Raw genomic sequence first — 13,387 nt, 5'->3', positions numbered from 1 at the left:
ATTCTAATCACGCGTGCCCATGGGATAAGCCGCTGACAAGGCTCCTGTTCAATTAAGTAGAGCGTATTACACCAGACATGTCTTATTGAGTATTAAGCCTTCAGCCTAGAATTGGGCCCGACTTCCCACTTGGTGGTGCTTTGGCTGAGATGGTTAGATTTCAATTAAAGTACAACCTGTGGGGCTTTAGGACCTTTATATCCAATTATCCAGTAGGATGACAGAAGAAAACTGGCAAGCAGTGTACTGGGTCAGAGGAAGCGGTGACAGTGTCCAGCAAGCTGAAATTGGAAGTCTGTGGTTAACACGCTGGTCAGCTATGATGTATTGTAGCCTAATAAAGAAACTTATATTCCTTTCAAATTTCAGTAAGCCAAGGCGGCTGGGTGGCGCAGCGGACTAAGCGCTTGTCACCAATGCGAGAGACACTGGTATCAAATCCGGCTGTCAGCGTTGCCTCCGGCTTGGCCGTCCGTCATACTGGCTCAATTGTCAGTCAGCGGGAGGGAAGCCGGTGGGGTGGTATTCTGGTCGTTGTAAACAGCGACTCCTACAGGTCGGTCAGGGCGCCTGCACAGCGAGGGAGGGAGATGGTGAGGGTAGTGTGACCTCCCACACGTTACACCTCACCAATGAGAGTCCGTGCTGGCAGGTGAAAAAAAATGCTGCTGGCTGTCTCCTATGTCTTGGAGGAAGCATCTGATAGACTTCAGGGCTCCCTAGACCGACCAGTGGGGGGCACATGCGAGCAACGACCAGGAAGGGGAGGGGGGAATTGGCATAACGACTAAATTGGGATGGGAGAACAGAAAAAACAGGAGAAATGGGGATAAAAAAAAATTATGTCAGTAAGCAGACAGTCAAATGTTTTTTAAATAGTGTTTGTGGCCAACAATAGCATCAGACAAGCACACCACAAATCAAACTTAAAACAATAAACTCAGACGTATCTTGGATGCACCACAGTCCTTTCCACTGTTCATCCATGCATCTTGCCTGCCCCCGTTTACCAGCTCCACGCGTAACATGCGAGACCCTGAAGGGAAACACTATTAATGTCTGACACAAAATGGCCACCATCCACCGGCCCATTAGGGGTGTAACGGTACGCGGATACGTACTGTACCGCGTCAATGTGGTCCTCCGGTACAGTATGGGCTGTGCACTGTACGATTGCAACGGTGCGGAACCTTTTTTTGCGGAACTTAAATCCCCCCGGCCCCACGTAATTTATCAACAACACTGCGGTCTGCTGTGAGCATTATAAAACAAACGTGTGTTTAACCGACCGTGAATTAAAGTGTCAGTGCCGTTTGTCATTTTAACAGCAGATACTTTCTTAAATGCCATCCTCCCGTCAGAGCGGTGTTGACAAGAAGTTCTGATGGGTTCGCTTGGTGGTGTTATTAGCATTGAACAGCTAACCGAAAGCTAGCATTAACTAACGTTAAAGGTTTAGCCATAACGTTACCTTGGCTAAAGTTGGGGCTATTCATAATCCAGCAATAATGGCTGCAGACCTGCAAGCAAAGTACAGCAAGTTGGCAAAGGAGTATTCCAACGTAAATCACATTTTCACCAGTAAAGTTACAGTCTTTCCATCTCCCGGTAGCTCATGCTAGCTAACGTTAGCGTCGTCACTGAACCACCTCGCGTACACAATTAATGACATGTTGCGGACAGCCATATCGGTGACAATGTTTAGCTTTTAGTGCCAAATGATAAGAGTCTGAGGCGGAGTATCAAAAGAGAATGTTGAATATTTATTGTGCAAAAATCACAACAGATCCTCTGTGCTACTTCAACGGAGCCTTCTGGAAGCAAGTGCAGCAACGAATAATGTCTGTGTGGATCATTGGAGTAGGGTATATCTGCAGTGCTGCAGCCCCATACTCATTGTATAGATTTGTATTAGTATCATTAATCAATCACCTGTTGTTGAATAAATACCATTACTTTCTAGTTATTACTAAAAAACAGTATATATAAAACAGTAGCTGTATATTAAAAAAAAAGAAAAAGTATAATTTATATAATAAAAAAAAATTAATGTATGCACTGGTATCGCCCATTATTCTCTCCGTGTTGCACACGTCCAACATCACTGAAAACAGCCTTGAAGAGTAAATGAATACGAGTGGTGGGGTGAAAAAAATTTCTATATCGAAATATGAGCAATTCAATTCAGAGGGAAACTGCTCAAGTGATTAGATTATATTACACAGTGGAACACGATGGCAGGCTGGCCTTTTCAAAACAACCTGCTGTCCCCTTAAACCTCTAGGCCACCGCGCCGCACCAGATCGCTCCTAATGGGATTTCAAAACATTAACATTCTACTGAGTCAGCATCACGCACACTGGCTACACCGACCGCCTCCCTGCTGACACAGGCCTGTTGTGTGGAGGCTGTGTGCCGTTTATGTGCGAGTGTGCGTCTGTGTGAGGGAGAGAGAGAGTGGGTGTGACTGAACGTGCGTCTGCGAGGACGGCCAAGTGAGAGCTTGGGATACTAAGTGCAACAGTGTACCAGCGACGGGCCAACCGAGACGAGTGCTAGCTGGTATACGTGCGTCACGAAGTTGAGGGTGGGGTTGGGGGGGGGGGGGGGGGGGGGGAGGTGTTGCTGGGCTGACGCAGCAGTGTGGGCCGTCCTGCAGAGAGTTGATTCATTTCCTCCCTCTCACCCCTTCCTGACAGGGAGCGACGCGAGCGAGCGTGATTGCGAAAATGATTAAAATGTATTAGTTTCAATCAGACTATCCTGACCTGCCGCGAGCGACAGCGAACTGAGCAGCGATGTCGTCCACCCCTCAGATATTCGCTCGCTGTGTCTCTAGTTGAGCGATTACGCGGCCGAGTCCCGCCCCTAAACACTTTTTATTGGTCAAGAATCGCAGCCCCCCCCCCCCCCCACGTGTGCTTCCAGGTAACACACACAGACACTCGGACATGCGCCGCCTCATATCAGGACAGTGTCGCGCGCGATTTCGTCTCTAGTTCGCTCGCTCGCTCGCTCCCTGTCAGGAACCGGTGTCTCTCACGGTGGAGACGGGCGCGAAGGCGTGGGGCGTGGGTTGGGTGTTGCCGGTTGCTTTGGTATCCGAGGACACAGCGTGATTTTCCCCCCGGTCCAGATTAAAAGTCCCCATAAATTAGGTTTTGGTGTGACACCATCCACAGGGTATACCTGCTCGATGCTGTGGGGGACAGAGGGAAACAGAGTAGGGATGGGACGATACATCGATCCAGATCGATATATTATCAATAATCAAATAGGATCGATTCAACGTAAAAAGATAGATTCATATTGAGATACTCTTATTTTGAAAATCCGGCGACGTCATATCCGCCCCGCGCCCAGTATTGTGAAACTCAGTGTAGCTCTGTACAGCAGAGCGAGAGCAGGGCTTCAGAGAGTCTATTTTGCGACCCGAAGTCTGTGCAGTTTTCCCCCTGCAACGGGTCATATGCATCCAACATGGTTTGCATCATCGCCATTCCTTTATGCCCACGTCGCGTGGGCAGATCTAAATTAACGTTAGGTTAGCTGCTTAAGCTAACCGTGAGAGAAGAGGAGAGGGGAAGGAGGAGGGGCATTCTGTGTGTGTGTGTGTGTAAAGACCAAATGAAGTCAGGAGTATTATTATATTGATATTATTTACTGAGGATGGACAGATAATGTTGATATTTAAACATGAATACATAATAAATGTATTCATGATCATCATGCAACATAAAACAATTGTAGGAACAGTTGGGAGAGGAAGGGGTTTTAGCTTGCGTGTTGTGAGTTCCAAAACATTTTACTTAAACTTTAAAGCTCAATATATAAAAACGTGGCACTTTACAGTGAACAGGAGGTCCATTTGTATTAAAAACAATAGATTGACGTTTTTATTTTTGAGCTCTTCCAGACATTTAAATGAAAAACAATTGATATTTCCATAGCCTTTTTTTAGTTGATCTAAATAGTTGATCTAAATGTGACTGATTGTGTTAAATGGGCACATAATATCGTCTCATATCGATTGCAGGCACCGGAATCGAACGTATCGTATCGTAGCAGACTGTGATATCGGCAAATATCGTATCGTTGTCCAAAGAATCGATATCGTATCGTATCGTGATGAAACTGGTGATTCCCACCCCTAGTACAGAGAGAGACAGAGAGAACAGAAGGAGACCAAGAAATACAGACCGAGGGAACAGAGAGAGAAGGGGACAGAAAGAGACAGGGAACAGAAGGAGACACCAAAATAAAATACCTCTCAGACACCTAACTTTCTGATTATTCACCACTGCTTTCAGAGACAAATGCCTCCCATATGAAATATTCATTGCTTTTTTAATGAGCAACAACAAAAAGTCACATAAAAAGTGAGAGCTAAAAAAGGGGGGGGGGGGTAATGTACCAGTACGAGCTGGCTGGACAACAAGAGAGAGAGAACGACAGGAGTGGGAGAAAAGCAAGAGAGTGAGAGAATGAGCAGTCATTATGCAGCCGTTGTCACACGCACAGCTGTCGGTGGGACTGACTGCCACTTGACACAGGAGGGCAGACGCAGGCGGGGCTGAGGGGAGAGATGGGGTCATTTCCCCTGCCTCATTTGTCACCATAAATTAGCCAGAGATCCCACCGGCACGAGTTGGCAGGATAACGAGCACATCATCAAAGTAGCCTGAAATGTTGTTTAGCTTCACAAGCCTGTCTCTTATCTTGAGTCACAGCAGCCCACTTGTTTTCTGGAACAAGAAAGTTGAGCGCGTGTGTGTACTGTACATTATGAGTGGCCAGTGCTTGCCGTTGTGTACGCGTACTCTGATGGCCGGGAGCCTGAACCCTATCGAGACGAGGCCTCCTCCTCCCGATTCATCATTACCCAAATCATTCATTTAATGATGGCTAGTGACACACACACAAAACATGCAAAGAATAAGACTTCATTCACACTCGACTATTGAGAAGTAAGATATTTCCACTGTGTCAACAACAGCAGTGAAGAGGCTGTGACATCATTACTGTGGATTGGTTCCATAGAAAAGAAGTTGTGACATGAAAAAGGATCAGACATCATTATTCATTACTGTGGATTGGTTCCATAGAAAAGGGAAGTGACTGACAGTGCGTGATAAAAATTCCTACCAAATGTGATCGAGGTGATTTTAACTCTTTCAGTGCCACTCACGAGATTTCTCTGGTTTTTTTATAGGTGGTTGCGTGCCACTCACGAGATTTCTCGGAATTATTATTATTATTATTTTTTGCGATCTGAAAAATTATTGCATCACCCGAGCCTACCCGAGTATAGCCGAGCTGCACCGGTGATCACTGTGGAAAAAAGCGCCCCCTGTCGTCTCCCAGATGACATAAGTGATTTTGGAATGGACTCAATGAAAATGAAGATAGGGGAAAAAATCCGGTACTCCACATTTTCCAGTTCACTGATCCAGCCGGGGTTACCACAGTTCATTCTGGAGCCTCAGATCCCCGCGGATCATGGAGATCTACAGTGTCGCGTTGGATCCATACACGTATCGATTTTTTCGAATGGTGATCAGGAATTGGAATATACCAGTTGGATACCATCTGATGTCAGGTAAGGACTCTATGTTATCAGTGGTAGGATAATCGGAGTAAGTTTGATGAAGTTATAAGCTGTTTTGTGAAATGTCTTCTTTCGGTTTCACTGTAAAAGTCTGTGAGGAAATCAACGGAGCGATTATCAGTGCGCGGCCGTAATGTGCTTGCGTGCACGTATAATATTGATCATCTAGCGTTTATTTGAAAACGATTCATAAAAAGGCTGACGAATATCAACGTTGTGGAATATTCCACTAAAAGACGATTTTCATAGAATGCTCCAGAATGAGCTGTTTTTTATATCAAAACGGGGCCTTTTCTAACTGCTCTGAAACAGAAACGACGCGATAAAAAAACAATCTGCCTTCACAGCACTGACTGGAAAATAGTCTTTGATAATGCGATGGGCAGATTAGACACAGCCATAATTTAAAACATAGATTAGGCGATATTAACGTTAACATTGGCGCCGATGGTGGCATTCAAGCGGTAAAACGGAAAACCAGGCGTGGCACTGAAAGAGTTAAGTTCAAGAGGTTTTGTTTGATAAGAGTTAAATATGACCGACATACAACTGGATAATCCATTCCATAATGCGTTTGTTTGTTTCATACTACTAAACCTCCTCACCTCTACTAAACCTCCTAACTAGTAACTACTACTAAACCTCCTCCTAACTAGTAACTACTACTAAACCTCCTCACCTCTACTAAACCTCCTACTACTACACCTCCTCACCACTATTAAACCTCCTCACCACTACTAAACCTCCTAACTAGTAACTACTACTAAACCTCCTCACTACTACTAAACCTCCTAACTAGTAACTACTACCAGGGGAAAAAATGAACTTTTTGACTTACCAGCCATTTGGCTGGTAGATTTTAAAAACTACCAGCCAGGCAGATTTTTTACCAGCCAAAAATTATAAATAGCTTTTTAGTATATCGTGTTATTATTACTATATAATACTCTCCTATGCTATTTTCAACTAATATCATAAACAACATAAGGAATATTAGCCTAATTTTGAGTGGACTGAAGGAATGAGTCAGCGTTAATAGTTTTAAATGCAAATAATTTATTGAAACATAGAAGTGGGGTTGGGACACACACACTGTTTCAACTCACCACCACCGCATCATATTGTAGTCTAGTCTGTCTTCAAACTTCCACTCCTCTCGAAACTTTTTTATATTTGAATATCAACATTATCTGTCCATCCTCAGTAATCCTCAGTTTACTATAATATACTCCTGTCCTGAGTCCTGACTAGTGACTTCATCGTCTTTCCAAACGCACGCACACACACAGAGAAAGGGAGAGTGCCCTGCCCCCCCCCCCCCCCCCCCATTTCCCGTTCCCCAGTCCACACCGTCTGCTGTTCTCTATGGCTCTGCCGCTTATCAGGATTAGCTTGTTAGTTTACGCCAATGTAACGTTCATTTCGGGCGATGTGGGCATAAAGGAATGGCGACGATGCAACGCATGTTAGATGCATTTGACCCGTTGTGAAAGAAAAAAAACACCAGACTTATTTCGGCTCGCAAAATAGGCGCACTGCTGTGTAGCCCCGCTCGGCTTTAATGCGAGCAGAAGCACGGACTGGGCGGATATGACTTGCGGAGTTGCCACAGGTTTTCAAAATAAGAGTATCATATGAACCGAACGTTGTTAGCTAACAGAGCCATAGATATTATGACTGGAGCTGCGCTTGGGGGCGGAAATGAGACCCGCACAGGATTTTCAAAATAAAGTATCGATATGAACTACACGCCAGGTGGCGGGCAGACCTCTCATTGTTAGTCGCCAAACCTTAAATCTGCCTGCCATTAGCGGTTTGCGGGCACTTATTTTGTTCCCCAACTACTACTAAACCTCCTAACTAGTAACTACTAATAATAAATAATAATAATTTAGGACCTGCTCAGAGGTCATGAATCGGCACACATGCGATTAGTCTCTGCGATTAACCCATCCCATCGTCCTTCCCCCCCCAAGGGCAGCCGGGAGCAGACAGGCGTCAACATGAGCCGCGCCAGGGGACCAATCCAAGTGCTCCTGTCCGTCTTCGTCAAGGACGCCACAGCGTTAGCGATCTTGTTGTGCATGTTTTTCCATTGGGTTTATCTTATCGGGGGGGAAACCCTTGTGAGCACGGGGAGAACATGCAAACTCCACACAGAAAGGCCTGGGAGATACCCCACCTGGGTAACTGGCATCATGGAAACCTGGTCCCCAAGCGGGAATCGAACCCTGGACCTTCTTGCTGTGAGGCGACAGTGTTTGACCACTACACCACCGTACTAAACGGCCTAACTAGTAACTACTACTAAACCTCCTCACCTCTACTAAACCTCCTACTACTACACCTCCTCACCTCTACTAAACCTCCTACTACTACACCTCCTCACCACTATTAAACCTCATAACTACTACTAAACCTCCTCACTACTAAACCTCCTCACTAGTAACTACTACTAAACCTCCTCACCTCTACTAAACCTCCTCACTACTACTAAACCTCCTCACCACTACTAAACGTCCTCACCACTACTAAACCTCCTCACCATATTGATTTACGTTCTTAACCAGCCATTACATGTAGCCATTACATTATTTACTAGCCATAATTTCAACTAGCAAATAACATTATAGATTTACGTTAAATGCTAATGACAACGTTACCTTGTGTCGGCTCCACTCTGTGGATTGGATGCGTACACTGGACAGTCCTACATTTACAGTGTCAACAACTTTCCTCAGGCTCGCTCTAACCAGCTACTAGCACCAATGTGTGCTGTGATAAATGAAGGTACTGAGAAGACAGGATCTAAACACTCTCTCTCTAATCAAGTCCCCGGGACTGCTGGTGGCCCAGGAGGACACAGAGTCCAAACAGATGAAGATGGATGTGTGGTCCCAACTGACGAGCCCCAATACACCCCCCCAATCTGATGCATGCTATGCAAGGAGGCACACACACACAGAGCTGGACCGCAAAGAAATGCCTCCTCCAATGAGTTTTTTTTTTTGCTTGGTCAGTTCAATTGTAGAACATTAAACCCCAACATGATTTGGCCTTCGTTAGGGCACATGTGAAATTCTTACTATTGTTGCCATTGTTATTGGTTCAGTTATGTTTCACGTTGCCAATTGACAAAATGAACAAATACAACAAAGCCACGTGATCACGCAGGTTAGCCTATTATTGGAACAAATTTTGAAATGTAATGAACATATGTGAACAAAAATAATCTTGTGATCACAACTTTTACTTGCACAAATACTGCATGTTTTCCACTGTACTGTCAATGATTAATTATGTGCCACTGTCTAGGCTACGATCACCTGACTTATGCATGCAAGGTATTTGTTTAGCATTACATTTTTCAGCTATTTTGAGCTTACCAGCAGTGAAAATAATAACCTTATGATGATGAAAGATCGCACATTTAGTAATATGTGGGGTGGATTCTACAAAACCTGCCCAATCAGCTTCATTGAATGCTCTTTTACTGGTTTGGTCCAATTGCCTTTACACCTCAAAAACAAACAGCTCCCGAGTTAATTTAAATTTAATTTGAGGACTGAGACCACCTCAAAACAGGCCGACCAGGTTGTTTGGTGCGGACATGAGTTGGATTCGATTCAACCGCACCAAACACTTAAATGACACCAACACAATGGTCAGGCCTGGTGTGGCCTACCTATGAGGGAGATTCAACACAGGCACAGTGGCATGACGATGTGGTAGGGCTGCACGATTACTCATCGACTTTGGAAACTTGGAAAATCATGCATTTGTTGAACATTTTAAACAGTGGATTTCCTTGATGTTTAAATATAATTCACAAAAAAGAAAAAAAACATGACCCGACTCAAAGTTGATTATCTTGTTTTCATAATTGTTGGAAGCAAACAGCATAATTGAGAATAAAAATAGTCCAGCCCTATGACGGGGTGACGAAATATAAACTTCGACCCCTAGGATAATATCTGAAAGGGTACCATATAGAATGAAGGCTCTCCATTTCACATGGAATTAGCGAGCCAGTCAATCCAAGCCATTTCAATGTTAGCAAGGAAGGATACACTGATAGCCAATAGGACCTCGTATAGCCTACCGATTTTCAAGTCAGTCATTTAATTTACTGAAACATTTAGATGTAGAACGTTTAGTGTTGACCGTTAATCTTCTCCATTAGGGAGATTTGAATCTTTCCAAATTCCATGTATCAAATATCGCAGAACATCCAAGTGGCTTCGCTTTGTATTTCTGATGCAAGGCCCCTGCTATTATATTTGGGGAAATTCTCCAGATACCAGTGTTCATATACATCCCGACATATTAGCTACTACTAAATATTAGCTACGTCTTGTTCAATTCTCCAATATCTAGGCCTGGTATGAAGCCAAAGCAGCCAAAGCGGTGGTCGGCTGGGCCTGTTATACAGGGGGAGCTGCAGACAGCAGTATTGTGACTGCCTTTCTCTTGGGCTCCTGTTTACTCTGGCTGGATTTGAGTAGGGGGGGGGGGTTCTGCTGTTGAACCCTGACCTCTGTGGCCTGGGCTGCACTGTGGATGACACCCACCCAGGTGGCATGGACGGAGGGGGTTAAAGGTCAACTGATGTCACAGGCCACGAGGTTAAATCACAGATGGCGGTAGTTTGAAGTGTTGAGGGTCAATAGAAGCTCCATCAGAACAATAGGGGACTTTCCACTGTAGACCCATGAAGGGCGCCCAGCAGGACTTCAAGCCAGCCGTCATTTAATTGGTTATGATGGGTAACCGTTAGACTAAAGAAACCGGGCGGTGACACTTAGCAAGATAAAAGGGGATCTCTTATATCAACCCGACTGATAATAGGCACAACAAAGAAAAGCAGTTAGCCATCATATCAGCTGGATACAGCTCTCCCATCTTACCATCTGCTGCGGTCCACCCACACAAACCCTCATACAACACTTGATCTGGACAGTAGCCTGCCAACACCCAGGAGAGGGCAAAGCAGATGGTGTGTGGTTACAGGCTTCTCCAAAGCAGTTCGCCTTTTCAATAGCGAGCAAACCGATAATAAAAGATCAAATTGAACGGAGACCGTTTTCCATGCAAACAACAGTCCTTCCCAATCCGGATCGCTCCCAAAAAGCACAGACTGGGCCTTTAACGTGTTTGCTCACCTGGCTGTGTGGGTGGGGGGGGGGAATGATGATGTCAGCGTGTGCTGCTGCTGAGTGGAAACAATAAGCAGGCAAACAAACCTACTCGTGTTGTTACAAAGTTCCCAAGGCCTTAAAATAAAAGTTAAGTGGTTTATATACATTGTCGAAAATTAAATGCATCAATTTGCCACCACAGCGCACACGTTTCACTGAACAATTGAAATACATGGGGGGATGCCTAGTACGGAATCTCTCCTTTGTTGTTTATTGAATCTATTAGCAATTTCCGCAGCCAGGCTAAAGGCGCAGAGAGAGAACCGTGGGTACGGGATTAACATACTAAGGAAATACACACGGCGTTTTCCCAAGGTGGTGGCATTTGATTTGGTACTTGTCTTGTTTCCAATAACTCTCGAATTAAATGTTCTCACACAAACAGTTTGTTTGGTTCTATTGCTTTCCCACCACCACCAGTGTGAACCTACTACACCCAAATGACCAGATTACAAATACATACAGGGCGACAAAAGTTGTAAACATGGCAAGTTTGCCGATTCTCGCAATATCAAAACGCGACCAATGGTTTCCTAATAAAAAGGGTTGTTCTCATCATCAACACCATAATAACAAAATATTTGACTCACGTTCAAGAAGAAGCCTCGCCTCGAGATCCAGCAGCAGCGACCAAGAGTTCCCGAACAAGCCGTGCAGAAAACACCTCCGACTTTTCTTGTTTTCGTCGAAGCTTTTCGTTTGGGGACATTCACTATTTGCCAAAAAAATAGGCAAACAAATGTGTTTTTCTTTAGTTTTTTGGGGGAGTCGAGTTATTCTAGCTTTTGAAGAAGAAGACGGGGATTTCGCGACGGGCGGCTTCTTTGTTCCGCCAGCCTTCTCTCTCTCTCTCACATACACAAACGCTCTCTCTCTCTCTCTATTCCGTGGAAGGGATATCACCATTCATGTGTTCCTGGGACGCGCTGATTGGCCACGTAGCTGGAGGGATGGGATGAGGAATAGGTGATGAACAGAGACTAGTGTAGAAGCGTAGGGCTGCAGCCTCCAAGTATACTCCACTCCTTCTCTCCCCTGCTACAGGCCTAAACCACCATATGCCCACAAACCTGGATTTATCTCAACCCTGGGGGGTCCGGGGTCGGACTCGGGACCTCATGTGTGATCGTCCCGTGGTATGAATATGGAATCCCTATGATTAATGCTCCTTTCAAGTCAAAGCATTCATTCTTACATTCTGTCATACGGTATGACTTGAAAGGCACATGATTTCCATGTGCAAGAAATGTTTGGGTCACAGGAATCTTTTGACCTCAATACTGTATGGGGTCACCCACCAAAACAAAAACGCTCGAGAACCATTGCTTTTTACCCAACATCATCTACAGGTGACTCTCTCATATGAATGTAAGGAAAGATCATTTGGCCTACAGATAGGGGTTTGCCTAATATACCCCCTACTGTATGAAAGCACAGTGGGAGACTAGCAGGACTTAATCAATGCAGATTGATGAAATTATTATAGCTTTATGCTTTGGTGGTGTTTTTTATTTTTGTCACTTCCATGCCAATAAATCATGGTGAATAAAGTCCATGGTGCGTGTGTGTGTGTGTGTGTGTGTGTGCGTGTGTGTGTGCATGTGTGTGTGTATGTTTGTTTGCAGGCTCTGCCCTTACTGCCTTTGACATGCTTGACACATGAGTAAAAAGAACTGTCTACTCTGCACTTTTATTTCCCTTTGGGATTTGATCCATCGAACAATGTCAAAACACTCTCTCATATATCTATCTATCTGTCTGTGTGTGTGTGTGTGTGTGTGTGTGTGTGGGGGGGGGGGGGGGGGTAGGCGTGTGTATGCAGTGGGCTTTGGATGCTGGTCAGACTGACCTAACTCACATCATGGACTAATAGGAGGAAACCTAACTCACATCATGGACCAATAGGAAAACACCTAACTCACATCATGGACCAATAAGAACACACCTAACTCACATAATGGACCAATAGTTGTTATGGACTCTAGTGTGTCTGTGTAGACCACTTTGGCATATGATGACTAGTAACATGGCATATAATGATTAGTAACAATACTTCAGGGGGCGACAGTGGCTCGGGCGGTAGAGCAGTCGTCTGGCAATCCGCAGATTCCCGGTTCGATTCCCGCTCCTCCCGGGCAGCGTGTCGATGTGTCCTTGAGCAAGTCACTTAACCCCTAATTGCTCCCGATGAGCAGGTTGGCACCTTGCATGGTCGCGTTCGCCGTGAATGTGTGAGTGAATGGGTAAAATGTGAGGAACAAATTGTAAAGTGCTTTGGATAAAAGCGCTATATAAATGCAGCCATTTACCATTTATTTACCATTTACATACTATAACATCATGCCTCCTTGGCATGAAACAGACAAACTAATAAGACTGGTCTGGGCGGTCAGGTGGCGTAACGGAGATTGCGTTCGTCACCAACCCCGGAGCGGCTGGATTCCAGCTCACAGCTCCGGGGTTGTCACCAGCTTGGCTGGCCGTTCACACTAATACAATTGGCAGTATTAGAGGGTGGGAGAAGCTGGCGGGGTGGGTCCGGGTCGTTGTAAACAGCGACTCCTACAGTTCGGTCGGGGCG

At 45.1% G+C, this 13,387-nt stretch overlaps 1 protein-coding gene across 2 annotated transcripts in view; it reads right to left on the bottom strand.

Annotated features, from left to right (window-relative positions):
- The window catches only part of LOC311245669 (SPRY domain-containing SOCS box protein 4-like), a 154,896-nt gene extending 143,245 nt beyond the window's left edge, over positions 1–11,651 (bottom strand). For both annotated transcript variants that reach the window (XM_084335604.1, XM_084335605.1), the window contains exon 1: positions 11,397–11,651. The gene's annotated coding sequence lies outside the window, so the exon portion shown is untranslated. The remainder of the gene's footprint in view (positions 1–11,396) is intronic.
- Between the last annotated feature and the right edge of the window lie 1,736 nt (positions 11,652–13,387).

This window comes from Notolepis coatsorum, assembly GCF_963971535.1.
Source record: "Notolepis coatsorum genome assembly, chromosome: 1".
NCBI lineage: Eukaryota > Metazoa > Chordata > Actinopteri > Aulopiformes > Paralepididae > Notolepis > Notolepis coatsorum.
Note: the sequence above shows the minus strand (reverse complement) of the source record. Positions and strands in the feature narration are given on the sequence as shown.